Raw genomic sequence first — 12,322 nt, 5'->3', positions numbered from 1 at the left:
AGGAGGTGTAAGTTTGACTCAGTCTTTCCTCATGTTATTGTGCATGAGTCAGTGTTCTATCAGTCCATCAGAGCTGTTGTAGCGCAGCCTCAGCGGTTGGATTTCTTTGGTGTTTACTGGAGTTTATTACTCCCCAGCAGGAGTTTTAGGTTCCAGCTTAAAAATAAGTTTCACACGGGGTCTCTGTTTAAAGTTTGTAATCAATTAGTAACAAAACACGTTATCCGCCATGTTTCCCTGCACCGTTTCTTCCCTTTTTTCCCAATCTGCTACAAACACCCTGATTTTCAGCACAATGCAGCATTTCCATTCAACCAATCACGGGGCAGCTTTCCAACTGTCATGGCGGAGGGTTTATATGAAAACTAGAAGTTTCATATAAACCCTTTTTGGAAAGAAAACACTTTTTTCTGTATTTATAGCGTTTTGGAAGCAATCTCTTCATTTGTTAGGCGGGTCAGCCGAAACCAGTTAAACAAGCTTTTACTGACAGCTCTGAACAGACCACATTAACTTATCATTCATTTTAGTGCAGCCGCCACAACTTCCATTTCACAAACCATTGTTTAATCTTCAGTTATTATATTTCCTTTTATTTTGCTTTGTGCTTTGGTTTCATTCTGTAACACTGGACTTATTTTTATGAAGGTTTGAACTCTGACAGTGTTTGAACAGGAGAGAAAGGAGTATAAAGTGTGTAGTGAGGGCTTCACAGCCTTAAAGCATCTAGAATAACTGTAAAAAATAAAGCCCATCACTTCACGGATTTCACCTTTGCGGGTTATTTTTGGAACGTAACCCCGCGATTAACGAGGGACCTCTGATGAGAAGGAAGAGACTGGGCTCTCAGCTGCAGTAAAGGGGGCAGGTCTGGCTCCAAAACAGGTTTCAATGTGCAAGATGTCTTGCCCTCACATTCTTCTTCCATTTCCACTTGTCCTGAAACTTCGGCCTTCGCTGTCAACCTTCCTTTTCTTACTCACACTTGCCATTTTAGAAATGGGCAATAAAAAAAAAACACAGATCACTGGCAAACAGGGTGGTGAGAGTTTGACCATGTTTGCTGCCATCTTGTGGTGAAATGTTAAATATATATAAATAATCATTTTTAAACGTGTGATTTCATCCTGTGGACAACAGTACTGGTGGCATATTATGACATTATTGATTTTATGCCAGAGGCTTCGGCCCAGTGAACATATGAACTGGACTTTTGGTCTGTTCTACAGGAAGAACCCTCAATGATAATGCACCAACAATCCCAACCAAAGAAAGGAACATAAGGACAGAAGAACCAAACAGGAAAGAAAATAGAAATAACTATTGTATATATAACCTAGAAAATTTCACAAGACATTTTGAGTGGGCCAATGCCCGCTCACCCACACTCTGCTGCCGGTCCGCCCCATTATATACCACCAAACCTCATTCCTGATCACTGGCAGATGTGAAAGATGCCACTGATGACATTTCATGCTTTTACAGTGTTTCTGATTGGTTTTATATAAGGTTTAATAGGCCCCAAGCTTCTCCATTCATTCTGAATGGAGGAATCCTAAAGATGTGGATGTGACTTTGGCTGCTATTTTATGAAGTTTGGTAAAAGACATGAACATGAGGACTCAGTATGATAAAGTCCAACTCCTTATGAGCAGTGTAGAGGCATGCCAGACTGATAGGCTTCCAAAGTTAGCTGGGTTTTGTCAGGGATCTCACCAGTTTCCCATTATTTCCTATGAGGGGGGTTAGGTCAGCTTAAGTGGCTTGCCTGTCAAAACAAAAAGTGGCACAGACATGGGGACTCAATATGTCAGAGGTCTAATGTTTATCTACATTTTACATTTTGAATGAAGGTTCTGTGTGAAAGCATGCCCAAACGCCATGCCTTCAAAGTTTTACAGTGATTTGATGCCTGTGGGGAGGGTCGATCGCAGTTTTTCTGGATTTTTTCAAACACTGTTTATCCGATCGCTACCAAACCTCAGAGGGTAGTAGTCCTGACCGAGCCGGTCGATTTGATGTATAATTTGTAGGGGTGGCTAGCGCTAGTTAGCTGTGTAATGAATTAGAGGCTTTTATTTTGAAAATGTGTGTGTGTGTGTGTGTGTGTGTGTGTGTGTGTGTGTAGTTGTGTATGTTCCTGTATGGTTGTGTATGTGTGTGTGTGTGTGTGTGTGTCTGCCTCTGTATGGAGCAATACAGTGAAGTTACATTGGTTTGAATGAACCCAATGCATTGTTAATGGGAGCGGCCATCTTTGCTGATGTAATCAGAGAAGTCAGTTAGAGCACCTGTGGAGGTTACCATGGAAACGGCTCCCTCAGTTTTCGGCTTCCTCCCTGGTTTTGTGACTTTTGCCTTTTTTTCTCTCTCTCCCCATTCACCGTCTATGTCGTTCGCCCACTGGTTTTTTGCGATTTACGTGAAAACCGTACGTCGGAACGGAAAGAAAAGTCACAGCACAGGTGTCCCGGTACAGCCGGACGTCCTGTAAAAGTTTCAGGTCGCTCACATTAAAGCTGTGGGACTAGTTCTGCTGAAAATGTGTCCAGAAGAAGGAGAATAATACAGAAGCGGAATAAGTATTTACAATAGTAACAGTGGAACAATATCAGGATAGATCAGGAGGTCTGAGTCTGGTCTTTCAGTCCAGATCCTCCTCCAGACTCTGATGAAGGAGCTTTTGGATGATGCTCTTTATCCAATGATACAGTTGATGCTGCTGTTCTTCTCATGTTCTAAATGTGTCGTCTGTCTTTACTCACATTGCTGCAAATATCCAGTTTGTGTTTGAACACAAAGCTGATAGTTGTGTGTTTGTTCATTCAAACATTAATGACAAAAAGTCTGATGATAAACTTTGTATGAATGAACAACACATCAGTCAGTAAAGACAGAATGAAGCCATCAGATGTGTCAGATGATAAACTGCAGCTGTGTCTTTTTCTCTCCATCAGATTTCTGTCAACTTGAAGTCGACACAAACTCAGTGAACACAGAGCTCAAACTGTCTGACAACAACAGGAAGGTGACACGTGTGAGAGAGGAGCAGCCATATCCTGATCATCCAGACAGATTTGACTGTGAGCCTCAGCTGCTGTGTAGAAATGTTCTGACTGGTCGCTGTTACTGGGAGGTCGAGTGGAGAGGAGGGGTTGATATATCAGTGAGTTACAGAAGAATCAGAAGGAAAGGACTCAGTGATGACTGCAGGTTTGGAAGAAACAATCAGTCCTGGAGTCTGATCTGCTCTGATCGTGGTTACTCTGTCCGTCACAATAACAGAGGAACATCCATCTCCTCCTCCTCTGGCTCTGACAGAGCAGCAGTGTATGTGGACTGTCCTGCTGGCACTCTGTCCTTCTACAGAGTCTCCTCTGACACACTGATCCACCTCCACACCTTCAGCACCACATTCACTCAGCCTCTACATGCTGGGTTCTGGTTGAATCCTGGTTCCTCAGTGAGTCTGTGCTGTGTGTAGAAGCAGAGTGTGTGGAAGTGACAGCAGCTTCAACTTTGTGCTTTAAATGTTGATGATGTTTCACTTTCATTTGAATCACTGACTGTGATTTCAGGTCAGAACATGTTTTTGTCTTAGAAGCAGTGAAATGAAGAATGTGAAGCTGAATTTATGATCATGAACTTTGACATGTCCTCACAAATGAAACCCTTACATTAAGAAATGCATGATTCCATGTTGTTATGGCTCTGATATTAAAATGTAGTATTATAATAGGAGTTAATGGACCTAAGTGGAAAACACCATTTAAAACTGCTGCAATACAAACACTAATAACTCCAACTCAATATTTTGGATAAACTTTGACATGACAGATATAAAATAATGCCTGAGCCTCCCAACTTGTAACATGACTTGTCTCTCTCTCCCCCCTTCTCCCTCCCTCCCTTTCTCCCTCTCTCTCTCTCCCTCTCTCTCTCTCCTCTCCCTCTCTCTCTCCCTCTCTCCCTCCCTCCCTCCCTCTCTCCCTCCCTCTCTCCCTCCCTCTCTCCCTCCCTCCCTCCCTCTCTCCCTCCCTTTCTCTCCTCTCCCTCCCTCCCTCTCTCTCCTCTCTCTCTCCTCTCTCCCTCCCTCTCTCTCTCTCCCCCCTCTCTCTCCCTCCCTCCCTTTCTCTCCTCTCCCTCCCTCCCTCTCTCTCCCTCTCTCTCCTCTCTCCCCCCCTCTCTCCCTCCCTCTCTCTCTCTCCCTCTCACTCTCTCTCTCCTCTCCCTCTCTCTCCCTCTCGCTCTCTCCCTCTCTCTCTCTCCCTCCCTCTCTCCTGTCTCTCTCTCCCTCCCTCCCTCCCTTTCTCTCTCTCTCCCCTCCCTCTCTCTCCCTCTCTCTCTCTCCCTCTCCCTCTCTCTCTCCCTCTCCCTCCCTCTCTCTCTCTCCCTCTCCCTCTCTCTCTCCTGTCTCTCCCTCCCTCTCTCTCTCTCCCTCCCCCCCTCTCTCCTCTGTCTCTCCCTCCCTCCCTTTCTCTCTCTCCCCCCCCCTCTCTCTCTCTCTCTCCCTCTCTCCCCCCCTCCCTCCCTCCCTTTCTCTCTCTCCCTCTCTCTCTCTCTCCTCTCCCTCCCTCTCCCTCCCTCTCTCTCTCCTGTCTCTCCCTCCCCCCCCTCTCTCTCTCTCTCTCTCTCTCTCCCTCTCCCTCTCTCCCCCCCCTCCCTCCTTCCCTCTTGCTCTCTCCTCTCTCTCTCTCTCCCTCGCTCTCTCTCTCCCTCCCCTCTCTCTCTCTCTCTCTCTCTCTCTCTCTCTCTATATATATATATATATATATATATGTGTGCACTCGCGCTGGCTCCCTCTGGTGGACCATTTGTATATTACTACAGGTTTCATAGTTTTTTTTATGTTATTTATTTTATATGTTTTTTTTTCATACTTCTTGATACCACTTAGTATTTCGTGAGAATTACTTACTCTGATTACTCTTATTACTTACTCTATACTGGCCACTATTTACTTTGACAGCAAGGGAGAATATTTTTACTGACTAATAATTCAAAAGTAACATTTTCACAAAAATATTCTAGAAAGATAAATCACCTTTGAAATCAATCAAAAGACGATGTGGAAAAATTCTATATTTCTGCTGTAGACTGAACACAAGTTGAGTACCTTAGTCCTGACAAGTCTTTCCCAGTGTCCCTGCTGCTGTTTGACTAGTTTGAGAACGGGTTGGTTGGACTTCATTTCCCAGCAGCACTGTTCAGCAACAATATTCTGGTAAAGCTCCAGGTCGGCTCTGTACTGACGACCATTCACTCTGCCACTGCAGAACAAAAAGAGGGCATCAACACACTCCAAGTTTCCTCCATACCAGGTCACTTGTTTGCAATTCTGAAGCATTTAAGGCAATTTACGATTTCAATTTGCAAAAACACAAAAGGGAACATTAATATTCTACATTGTTTCATGATCATCTCTCAAACTCTATAATCTCCCCCTATATCCCTCCTCATTCTTTGTCAGGGTGAACCAATAAACCACTATAATTCCTTGGAAGCTTCCCACAGGTGAGCAACCACAAGGAATCATGTATACTGACAGTCAAGAAATGCACCAACAACCAAGTTACATATTTGCTGCTGATAGAAGGTCTTAGGAATCAGATGGGCAAGCTTTATTCTACTGTTATGTAATGTATACAATGAAAATCTGACACAAATGAGGGCGGGTATATTGAGTCTGTGCAAACAAAGAAGTTTGTTCCCTGACATGAATGAATGTAACTGCAGCAGAGTAAAGATATCTTTGCTAAATTAGTATAATGTTAGGCCAATCAAATTTCATGATAATGTAATCACAAATTAAATGTAGATTTCCTTTAAATCCAATTATGAGACAGCTGTATTATTCAGAAACAACAGAATACAGAACAATCACAGTAGCACCAAAGGAAGGTGACTGAATGAGATGCCCTTTACATTAAACTGTAACCCGGAACTGTGTCACACCGTTTGTTTGTCTAGTTTACAGACTGGCATGCCGAACATGTACCCACTACCACCAGTGTAAAATGCTCTGGACAGAAAGTTCCACTGAATGTTGGATGTGATGAAAGTGAGTGAGCAAACACTGGTGGTCTGGTCCTGACAGACCTGTAGATGACTCTGTCAGAGAAGAAATCACAGCGCTGACTTTCTGGGTTCACCAAGATCACTCTTGCAACTGCACAGTTGACCGTCTGATACCAACGTACATGGGGGTGGTAACTGAAATCCAACAACAAAACACTTAGAACAATGTAACTGTATTATTAAGACCACATATTGTACGACGTCTCGTGCCTTTTTGTTGAGTCGTCTCTTCTGTTAGTGCTGATGACCTGCTGTCTGTAGCTTTCATCTGCCCCTTCAGGTACACCTGTACACATGATTTATGGAGTGTCTCAGCTCATTCATAGTAGCCTATATAAAACATCTTTCTGTGTGCTAGTTTACACCATCTCTTGCCTCTTAGTGTCAATCTGCGATGTTTAGTAAACTGTGGATCTGTATAGAAGTTACAAAAATGCTTTTACCATTTCCAGAGGGGTTTAGAGAGGCAGCCAGGCTAATCACTGGATACACGTCTATCGCATCCCTCTTCCTGTGTATGATAGCCAGCGTTCAATTACACATTTGTGACAGTGTGTATGTGACAACAACAACATCAAAATGGATATAAACCTTAAGTGGCTACAGAGCAGAATGAAAGGTATTACAGGAGCACAGAAACAAGAGAGCAGAGGCTGTGTGGTTCCCTTACGCCAGGGGTCTCAAAGTAGCGGGCCGCAACCGATATTTTGTGGCCCGCTACTTGACATCAAAGTTTAGTGTTAGTGCGGCCCGCACATATTTCTCACACGCACTTATTTACTGAGGCTTGTCCTGTGCATTTTATTTTTATTATTGATTGCCCCATCAGTATTTCTCTGATATTTAGTTTGAATTTTTTTTAGGAGTGGCAGCCTCCGTTCTGCTCGGCGTGTCGTTTTTGTCTCTGCATGCTTGCACATTTCTCCGCTGCAGAGGAGTTCCGCCCCCCGACACACACACACACACACACACACAGGCGTGCACACACATGTGAGCGTACTGCACCAGAGGAATGAGAGCGCGCATTGAAAACTGTGTCAAGCGACGCGCTGTCTGTTGGACAGGTCTCAGCAGCCTATAGCCATGCTGGTATGTTGACGGTGTGTTTTCAGGTGCGGCGTGATCTCTGTGCGCATATAGCAGTGCTCCGTCAGAATATAGTCCCAGAATGGATCAAAGTAGGAGACTGCCGCGTGTTAATCAGCATTTCCATTTGTGCTCGCTGTGAATACGCAGGTCACATGAAGCACTTGGAGTTTCTTTCTTTCTTTTTAATCAGGATGCTGGTTGAATAGAACCTGTGTTCTCAGTAGCTGCCCTCACTGTAAACAAGCTGCGCACACGCCTGACTCCTGGACATGTGTCTGTGTGAGGAGCCAGTGAACAACTTCTTTTCATGTTAAAGCAGCTGTTTTATTTAATATTATATTCACAATAGATTTTGTTATTCTAGCCTACATAAATGTCATTGTCTGTCCCTTTTCCCCTCCCCTCCTGAGCTCCGTCACATACTCAACACCAACGATGGTAAATAATATGAGTAGATGTGAAGCAAACAGATATTTTGAACATGTAAAAATTCAGGGCTCACTGCAGATTTCCAGTCGGGTTACAGAGACGCTCCTTGACACGGACATGTGCGGGTTTGCACCACTGTTCACTCACATACAGCACAATCCCCCCTCTCTTCTTCTTACCGCTGCCAGTCACATCTCTGTCCACCCGTATGGTCACAAAGCCGGGGGCAGCAACGGAGGTTTCCGGGATGTCTGAGTGCAGCCACGTCTCCATAAAACACGTTTTTTTAATAAGCTGCACTCACGAGAATCCTCGTGCCCCTCGTACCGTTAATGCAGTGCCGCGCCCTGGTGCTGCTTAGAAGGGGTCCAGGAGTTTATGCTTTGTTTTTCTTTGTTTGTTTGTTTATTCTGGGGCCCCTGGTAGTGCGCCAGAGAACCAGGAAGGACAGCAGGCAGCTCACCGGGGAGGCCGCACTTTACCTGGGCACACACCTTGCACACACAGACAAATCTTGTCAAGACCACAGTGCCTGTCTTTAGCATTCCTTGTCCATACTTACCTGTAGGGTCTTAACCAAGACCTGTGTGCACGTGTCTGTGTGTGTGTGTGTGTGTGTGTGTGTGTGTGTGTGCGCGCGCATGCTGCCAGTCCAAATCTCCTACTTCCTTTTTTCAGTCAGGTTCCTTCGTGACATCTTGTAAGATGATCTTGATGACATTGTAGGGTGTGTTTGATGACATCACATAATGCCTTCATGTCAGAGTTGTAACCTCAAATAGTGTCCTTGCTGTGGTGTGATGTCGGCATGATACGCATGCATACATCTGTACCATGCACAGATCTGTACCATGCAGGAATCACTATCACAGTCAGAGTTCATATCAATGAGCAGAGAGCTGCAGTGGGCAGAAATCCCCCACAGGTGGTCAGGTGGGCCTTTGTAGTATTTGTGATCTGCTCATTGTAGCCTTTAATCATCTGCTGACCATGAAGTCTGTAGTGCCTTCGCACTACTCAGTGCTCAGGCCCTAACAAAGGTGGGGGATGTAGCTCAGTGGTAGAGCGCATGCTTTGCATGTATGAGGCCCTGGGTTCAATCCCCAGCATCTCCAAGGTCATCTTATGCTCCTCTGTCAGCTCTAAGAGTTAATTGTTTACACCTAACAAGTCCAATGTGCTTCATCTGGTCAAGTTCAGTAGAACTGATGGAGCCACTTGGGCTACGTTCAGTCTGCAGGCTAAAGTGACCAAATCCCATTTTTTTGCACTAATGTGACCTGTATCTGATATTGTCATGACAGTGTGAACAGCTCAATTCCGATTTTTTTATATCCGACCCAGGTCACTTTCATATGTGGTCCTAAATCAGATACTTATCAGATTTTTTGCAATGCGACCTCAGTCTGAACGGCTATGCGGCATATATCTGACTTTTGCGTCAGTGAAAGGCGACAGACGTCACAATTCTGCGACACAGGAGCGGGCAGACAAGCTGTGTCGTTAGCAACAAGCGCCTGTTGCCAGGAAGTAGAGCCCAACTCCAATGCGCGGCTCACAGATGAGGGAGATGTCGACTGTGCGCTCGCAGACATATTCAAAGGTTCTCGTCATTCTGAAGTTATGAATGTTGAATGTTATGAATGAAGTCAGTGTCGCTAAAAGCAGTGACATCACTATCCCACCACTCCGCACCCACACGCATCTCTGTACAGACGCTGCAGCTACTGCTCTCTTCCTTCTCAGCGTTCTTCTTAATTTGGTTGTAATTATGTTGGCTACGATCGGACATTAACGTAAACAAAGCCACACAAGCACACATTGTGTGACGTCGTGTCCTCTTCTGCGCATGCGGGTCACTTCAGGGCCACAGTCCGTTCACACAGGAGAGTGGTAGCAGTCGCATATTATTTTGTAAACACTGTCGTGACCTTCCCTGGTCACCCCGGATTGTCAGATTCCTTCTCCTGTATTCAGAACATTGAGTGAAAGAAAATACCCTGGGTTTTGTAGTTCTTCAAGACCCTCGTTGGTATTCCCATATTGGGACATGTTGCCCCTTTATCTCCACCTACTAATTATCATAATTGGTCTAACATATTTATGACTATGAAACCCTTTGTCCCTTCTATGTTGGATGATTTATCTTAGTCCATGCCTCCTAGTGCTTGGCCTTCACCGCATCAAAGAGTTCCTCCCTAACTCTTTGTAAGAGTTACAGATGTGTTTTTCTCTCAGTGTAAGCTTATATAATCAAATATATACGTGGTCTGTATCATGTCATTGCGTAAATAACCTTGTATACTTCACAACACCAAAAAATCGGATTTCACCAAAAATTCCTAATTGAGCATTAAGACCTGCAGTCTGAACGTAGCCTTGGAGAAGTGGCGAAACGTGTTCAAAAAACAATCCTTCAGTCCAGGTGTCTCGATGTAAACTCCTGAATAAACTGAGTTGTTCTCAGCTAACCAACGTGCAGCAGCTGATCAATGAACACAGCTGCACTGCTTCCTGAACCAAACTGGGCCAGCTCTCCTCCTGCAGCCGCTTTTTCAGTGTGACTTTAGTATGAACACACCTTACGCAAGCATGGACATGCTTGGAAGAGTGACTTTCACCCAGACCCACCTCCACCACATATAAACCATTTTTCCCACCAAACAGTTAGAACTGATGAAGCTGCTTGGAGGAGCAGAGAAACATCTTCAAGAAAAACTTGAAAAAGAAAAAAGAAAAAAAAGTCCAGATGCTCTCTATGAACATGACCTGGATGACATGTAAACATACAGTGTGCTCTTTGTAATCTGTATTCTGGCTCTAAAACAAGTGCCCTTGTGAGGGTTGAAGTCACAATCTTCAGATGATGAGACTGACTCGCTGCCTACTGCACTAACGAGGCTCAGAAAGAGGTGAAACATGGTCTTATCTCTTTTTCTTTTTTACCAATGTGCCAATGTGAATTAAAAAATGATTAAAGTTATATACACTATTATTTATTTAATAGTTGTGATTGAGATATATATTTTGTTTTCTTCAACATGTTTCTAATGCAGCTACAGCATCTCTTCTCTCATCTTCCTCACCTCTCTTCCTCTCTGCCTCAGTGTCTCCTCTCTTTCTAAAGCTGAGCTGCAGCTGACAGACTCTTCATTCTGTCTGTTACAGTTTTAGCTGTATGCAGATATCATCCTGGCAGACAATGGTCCACTATAGCAGGATAATAACAATACTTTTTAAATGGGCGTTCGTCATGTAACCATGTTCTATAACTCCTTAAACCAGCTGACTGCTGTCAGTCAGAGTGACTCAGCCTTCATGGATGAACCACACAGGTCAGATAACACTGTCCTCAGACCTGTTGTTCAGTCTGTTATAAAGCTACGAGCACGTCACGCCCCCTCCCTGAACATGACCGGCTCGTTATCGTCACTCATTCAGGTCAACAGCAAATTAGCAAAACCCACATAGTAGCAACAAATCCTGCTCCTCCGCTGCATGTTCACCTGAACTGCGGATTCTGCTGTTCAGCAGCGAAACGTCTTTAAACCCTGTCTGTCTGTCTGTTTGTGTGAGGCTGCAGTGAGAGGGCCGTATGAGTTCTGCACACACGTTTCAAATTAAGATTAAGACTTTTCAATACTTCATTTTCCCACAGTTGATTCATCAACTTTTAATACTGTTTAAGACCCCGCGGACACCCTGACCTCAAATGTCACTTTGTATAACAACTTGGTGCAGTGAAACTGAAAGTGTAATGTATTTTATTGTGTCAGCCTGAAACCATTCAACCATGTGTGGTCGAACGAGACTACACTAGTGTGCATGTGCATGGAGATCCAAATCCCAAACAATCCATGAACCAATAACACACACCGCAATTCATTTTATTCACCACTAGATGTCCTACTCGAGCACTGTGTCAGAGAGTGATAAGAGAAGATAAGATAAGATAAAACAGTGGAGACTGCGACCTGAACGCAGCGCCTTGGACCGCTCGGCCATCCTGACATGAAAAGTGTGCTGTCCACAACAAGTTTGGAAAAGCTCAAGGATGAACACTTAATAAACAATCTGAAATCTTCACTGACACTGATGTGGACAGACTCAGAGTGTGTCTGTCTATGCTATCTCAACAAGTCTTGAGCCAGAGATGAGATTTTTCATCTGGTCACCACATGATGAATCATTCTGACTATTGTAGTACCTTGAGATCTGCCTTTCCCAGGTGTTTTGTCCTTAAGGTGAAGCAGTCTCTGCCTCAGGGTGAAACTGGGTTTGAAATGTGCTGGGACGTTTTATCCTTTGCCTCCTCATTGCACACCAGTTGCTCTCGGTCCAGCAATTTTAAAATGACAGTTTTTGGAAGTGTCAGATGGACTGTGCCAGGGTTTGGTCCTCAGACATGGAGGGGCATAAAGTGATCTTGGAGATGAAAAGAACCGTTGTTGGCAGGATTCGAACCTGTGCGGGGAAACCCCAACGGATTTCAAGTCCATCGCCTTAACCACTCGGCCACAACAACTAGGAAAAGGTAACAATGAAGAGTCTGATGACCCAAGTTGGTTCTGTCCATGAGTGCATGGTCTTGTCCAGGTTGTCCTGTCCAGTTTGGTGTTGGTGCTCCTTTACTTGTTTCCATTTCATTCGAAGGTAAATCTGCGCCGCCCAGAGTCTCCGTTTGACAGACAGCTATCACAGACAGTTAAGTCAAAGTCAAGAAAGT

The 12,322-nt window shown here is 44.5% G+C and overlaps 2 non-coding genes across 2 annotated transcripts; one reads left to right on the top strand and one right to left on the bottom strand.

Annotated features, from left to right (window-relative positions):
- The first annotated feature begins 8,639 nt into the window (after window positions 1-8,639).
- trnaa-ugc (transfer RNA alanine (anticodon UGC)) lies at window positions 8,640-8,711 on the top strand. The gene has a single exon. It is a non-coding gene; the product is annotated as a tRNA-Ala (tRNA).
- A 3,328-nt stretch (window positions 8,712-12,039) lies between these two features.
- Window positions 12,040-12,121, bottom strand: trnas-uga (transfer RNA serine (anticodon UGA)). Its single transcript has one exon. It is a non-coding gene; the product is annotated as a tRNA-Ser (tRNA).
- Between the last annotated feature and the right edge of the window lie 201 nt (window positions 12,122-12,322).

This window comes from Parambassis ranga, unplaced genomic scaffold, assembly GCF_900634625.1.
Source record: "Parambassis ranga unplaced genomic scaffold, fParRan2.1 scaffold_21_arrow_ctg1, whole genome shotgun sequence".
Taxonomy (NCBI): Eukaryota; Metazoa; Chordata; class Actinopteri; family Ambassidae; genus Parambassis; species Parambassis ranga.
Note: the sequence above shows the minus strand (reverse complement) of the source record. Positions and strands in the feature narration are given on the sequence as shown.